Raw genomic sequence first — 6,000 nt, 5'->3', positions numbered from 1 at the left:
AACAGAACATTTTAAAAGTTTCAACTGAAAAATTGCAGCAGCTTTCATGTTGGAAAAATTTTAGTAAGATGCTGGTTTTAGACAGCTTCATATTTCCTGGCAAGCAAGTAAAGCAGGTTGAAAAATTTTCCTCTTGGAAAATGTGGCTTTGCTGAAATAAGAACTTTCTGTGAGAAAATGTCAAATTCAATGCATATTTTTTTATATTACAATTTGGGTAATCAAAACAAAGCCCTCCATGTTTCAAAGTGACAGTTTGAAACAAAGATACTTTTCTGTTCCAAGTAATTGCTTGAATTAAAAACAAACAAACAAAACAAGTCAAGTTGTTCAGGAACTTTTATTCCAGTCAGAGGTGTGGTAACTTTTCACTTTGACATTTTCATTTTGAAACTTCTTATAGTTTTTCATCCTAGGTTTTTTTTTTATATTCCAATTTTTCATCCTGTTTTGAAGTAGAAACTAATTTCCTATGAAACAAAATTTTGTTTCCCAACCAGTTCTGCAAGAGACCAATCAGTCTAAGGTTTTCTATAGGAATAAGGGAGGAATACTTCATAAACATATGAATGTCAGCTGCAGTTACCTGACTGATCTCCCAAGCTGTTTTGAAATAGCTCAGGAAAAAACAAAGATGTTATCAGATGTGATGTACCTCAGAGTTTGTGCTCCTCAGACTACCTTTACAAGCAACACTACACATGGGGAGTTGTTTTAGATTTTCCTTTGTCTGGGTTACATAGACAAGTTCTTCAGAAAATATCTGGTTTTGAATCACTTCAGGAACCTTCCTCAGGTCTGTCACTGATGTCTGTGAGAACTGGGGACAACCTTTCCATATGAGAACTATGTAAAGACCTCACCAACCTCTTTTGTTGACCACAAACTAATACATCCTGCATGACTGGTGCCCATTAGTCTGACTTCCTTTTCTTGTTTTATGAAATTGTTAGCATGTGTAGTCAAGGATCTAACAATCTGAAAAATCGTACCTGAGGAATGACATCTCTCTTGATTTCCACTTTGCTGAGGAAATAACTTGTTCACTACAAGCCCATCACAACCACCCTCTGTCATCTATTATAAGCAATTACCTACTCAACAAAAACTTGTAAACCATACCTGAAGAACATTTCAGGTGGCTAGTTGAATTACTGTTATAGCTAGAGATGATCAAGGATTCTGTAGGAAATAAAGGATTCTCTAAACATGGATTTCACTTGTCATGATCACTGCTATCTAGATTTCACCATCTCGCTCTCAAAAATGTGGGATTATTTTTCACTTGTGTTTTAGTCTCTGACGTTCTGAATATTTAGATATGCTGAAAAGTGTTTCTCTAAAAATAATACATCAATCTCACATATTTTGGGAAGATTAATCAGCAAAACTTGTGAATTCAACTAATTATGTCATAGTTTATGATTTTGGCTTTAGGTACTGCTATAGAAGATCAGCACCATTTTCTCTAGGAAATAACATCTAACAAATATATTTTCTAGTGCAGAAGTGGTGCTAGAAGCAGTATCAATAAGCCTGGAATTCACCCAGTGATGTGGAGTGCTGGATATTATTGGAGAAGAAAATAAATCTGTGTTTGTTTCTGAAGGTCATACAGTTAAAAAGATGTATAATGCTATAAACAGCTTGTTTCGGAACAAGAATTTTCATTGCAGAAGATATGTGGTATTTTTCTCATTCCTTCCTGATTCATTCTGAGGGTAGACTTTACTGCATCATGTAAAAAGGGTGTTATTAAGCATAAATAACAAGGGATTGCTTCCTTAATAATATAATAAAAATACACAGTTTGATTAGCCAATCTATGCTTCACAGAATGAATCAGAAAACAAGATGATTCCTTGCAGATAGAACATGCTCTTAAGAAAGGATTTTTGGAACAGCATGTGGAACTAAGATTAAATGTCTTATACACACATACATGCCCATGCGCCTTGGATATATCCCAAGATTTAGGATGTAATCACTGGAAGAGATTCAGCTCTCCTAAAGTATTATAAATGGAAGTAGATAAATGTCCTGATGTCCAAGGGAAGGTAGTCTTGCATAAGCTTTACAGCACTGTGGCTATCAGTGCATGGCTAGGCAGTAATTAGCATAGCTGGCTCTCAGTGATACCATTTATACCTGGACCCAACTCTCCACAGAGTCCATGGATGTATTGTTTCAGTTCCATCAGGGCTGATGACAGCCTTGTGTGTCCAAATTGTTGTCTCAGACTGGGATGGTCAAGAGACTTCTTGAGCAGAGTTGTTTCAGAAAACTGAATCTGCAGAAAGCAAGATGTAGAAGCTTTTTATGAGACCTTATTCTTAAATCATATATCTGCTATAATTCTGTGAGGATTTTTATGCTACTTCTGGCATAAGAAAATGCTCAGTTTCTTATAAAATTGGAATGTTTGTATCTGCTTTGATTCATTAGCTTTGCATGGGGAGGGGAGGAAGCCGAAACTCAGGTTTTGCTCTGCTTGGATGCTCTCCTTCATGGTTTCCAAGAGGTGCCAAAGTTCAAAGCAGAAGAGTTATCTAATTTTGTTTTTCTGTAAATCTTAGAAAGAAACTGTCTGTATGGAGTAAACCTAATCTATCAATAGGAGCCCTAAGAAAGTACATGGTTGACATGTCTTTTTCTGTCACAGGGGTGACACTATTCAGCAAGCAGTTAAACACATTTGGGGAAAAAAATCCAGTTCCCTGCCATAATGCAGTAGGTTATTATCCAATTAAAAATGATCTGATAAAAACACTTCTTAACATTTGTCACATTTTTTGCCTGTTTGTGATACAGCCAAAGAATTTCTATCATTTTGTGAATGCAACCAAGATATAACTAACTGTTGCCATACCAATAACTAGGAAGAAAAAGAACCTCCTCCACATGTCCTACCCACACAGATCTGATGGGCACAGTTTGTGAAATGCCTTGGGAATAAAATGGTGCAGCAACTGATGGCATGCACATGGCTGCTGCAGTTGGATCTGGTCTGGGACTTAGAGGCTCTGTGTGTGTGTATGTGTGTGTGAATCACTGAGGCATTGTATCTGCTCACAAACACAGCTCCCATTTTACTCACTTGCTACTTCTTTTCCTCAGTCTGTCAAATTCTGCTAGAGGAGCTGTGGACTTGAATCTGGCTGTAGCTGTCTAACAGTACAACTTGCATAATCCCCACAGCAGAATAGTGAGACTATTCTTATTTTCCTTTGTTCCATCTTGAGGGCAGTTTTGCCTGTGTAACATCTTGAGGTGTTTGATGTCTATGTGTTCAGTGATACCCTTTCACTGACACTAGATGTTCTGACATTCATATGTAAAGTGAGGAAGTATTTTTATAATGCAACTTATATTTTCACTTTTAGTATGTCCACTAATTTTCCTTTTAAAGCAGCATTTCTTTTTCCTGTCCTTCTCTCTGTCTTCTTGGCTGTTAGATTGTGAGTGTCTTGGAATAGCATTCAACTATTTCTGGATGATGGCAGTGGGCTTAGCACGTCATGAAAACTAATACATATATATTTTAACAAGGATAAGGTTCTGAAGAAGTGTCTGAGCTACTTATTTCCCACTTATGTTATAAAACATAAAATAAAACAGAAAGCAAATCTCTGTAGTCCAAGAAAAACACTCAGTAGAAAAGAGAACGAAGAATATGTAGTTCCTTAATCATTAGACTCTCAAAGATATTAAATTTACTAGTCAGTTACAGTTGTCTTGTAATGCTAATGTTGTGATATGACTTTCTGTTATGAACAAATACAGACATTGAATCCTCAACACTGAAAAACTTAAGCCAGTTCAAGTCAAAATAAATTTTGTATGATAAGGGAGGATTTCTGTGAAAAGAAAGGAAATCCCATCCTGCTTCATTTTCATATCAGTCAAAAAAATTAATATAAAATGAATCATTTGGCTATGGGCTATTTAAGACTTTTAACCCTTTCCTCCTCATTTTAATCTACTATGAAATTCTTCTATTTTGAAAGTGTAGAAAGCAAAGAAATATTATTACCCTTCCATAAGAAAAATTTAAAAAATATTTTGGATTTTAAAGAGTTCTATTGACTTTTTAGCTAACATTTTTTATCCGGTTCTACTCACACTCGTAGATAGCTTCTGCAACATGTGCCCCTTCACTGAAAATGCCATTAAAGATGTATTAAAAATGCCATTAAAAAGTAACTGATGACTGGTCATCAATAGCACAGTGACCTCCATTTCAACAATGGAGTCATACTTGTATATACACTTAACTGTGTGCAAGGTTTTAAAAATCATGTTCCAATGTAATATGTGTGGTCATTCTAAATGTCTAATGCACTCTATATTGAATTCAAGCTTTCAGCACTCACAAATATGTGTTCTCACATTTATGCAGGACTTTTTTTTTCGTATGTTTGCTAATAAATATATCTTCTAAGATATTTGATGGGAAAAAAGTTTAGGATAGGTCTACCTCTCTGGGCAACATGTTGAAGTGTTTCACTTCCCTCATAAAATTTCTTCCAGACATCTAGTCTGCATCAACCCTCCTTTAGTTTAAACCATTATTCCTTGTCCTATTGCTACAGGCCCTACTAAAATGTCTGCACCCATCCTTCTTATGTGCCCCCTTTAAGTACTGACAGGCTGCAATGAGGTCTCTCTAGAATCTCCTCATCTCCAGACTGAGCAACCCAAACTCTATCAGACTTTACTCATAGGAGAGGTGCTCCATCCCTCTGATAATTTTTGTGAATCCAGCAGGTCCACTGCTCTCCAGTGCATAGCACCCCAGAGCCTGTTGAAATAGTCCAGGTGGGGTCTCAGAAGAGCTGAATAGAGGGGCAAAATCACCTTCCTCAACCTGCTGGCCATGGCCCTTTTGATGCAGCCAGAATATGGAAGCAATCTTCTAATTTGACTAGGCATCATAGGATTCACCTACTTAGATCTGCAGTGGCTCCAGCAATTCACAATGAAAACACTGCTCAGGGCATTTATGTCAGATTTGATAAAACTTCTGCTAAAATATCCATTCACATAGGTCAGAAGTTTTAATGGTGAATCTATCAGACATTTTTTCTGAGGTCGTGAACTGTGAAGAATTTTTTCCTTCTGGCTGTCAGTAGGTCTGCTCTTGTGGAAAATAAAAGGAGTATTTAGCTAAGGATACAGCTTCCCTCTGGGACACACACGCCACTTCTGATTTCAGTGGGGCTTATGAAGTTCACCTGAGGATTAAATGAGACTTCTGATAATTACTTGTAAGGATTTTTAGGTTAACTTTAACTGTTCCAGTAAAAATTCAGATAGAGAACCTTTTATAGTAACAGACCCAGCAGCAGAAAGGCATCAGTCTCTTTTGTCACCTGGTATAGCAGTCACAGATACACACATGGCAGCTCTCTGCTGAGGTTAAAGGGGAAAAGATACTAAGCACAATTTCTCTATCTCCTTAATTCTGTGTTTGTGAGAAGGTTGGCTTTTGTTTTCCATAAGAAATTTCAGCTCCAGTCAAGCCAGCATCTTGCATCTTTACATGACCTTCAAAGTTACACAGGCATTGATAGCAGGGGCCAAGAGATAGGGGCAAACCTGTCCCACACCATACCAGAGTGAATTGGGATCACTGGGTACACAACTTATCCTGATATTTCCTACATCACAGATGACTATGAAACATTTGTATGCCTGTCCTAATGGTGCACACAATTGTGTAGGTTAGAATATATTTTAATATTAACCTAACTTTGCACAGTTAATAAAAAATTAATATATTTCCAGATATGATAACAGGATTTTATTGCCAATACACCAGTATTTCCCTTCAAGAAGTTGACTTCATAGTAGGTTCAGAATCCTGCAAATGTTGCCTCAAATTTTGGTGTTGCTGTTGTATATTTCATTTTTATATATACTCCTTCATACAGACTTCCTATTTACTTAATAGAATGGTACTTAGCTTTTGGAACTTTACAGTTTTTGGCACACTAAAAT

This window comes from Poecile atricapillus, chromosome Z (assembly GCF_030490865.1).
Source record: "Poecile atricapillus isolate bPoeAtr1 chromosome Z, bPoeAtr1.hap1, whole genome shotgun sequence".
Classification (NCBI taxonomy): domain Eukaryota; kingdom Metazoa; phylum Chordata; class Aves; order Passeriformes; family Paridae; genus Poecile; species Poecile atricapillus.
Note: the sequence above shows the minus strand (reverse complement) of the source record.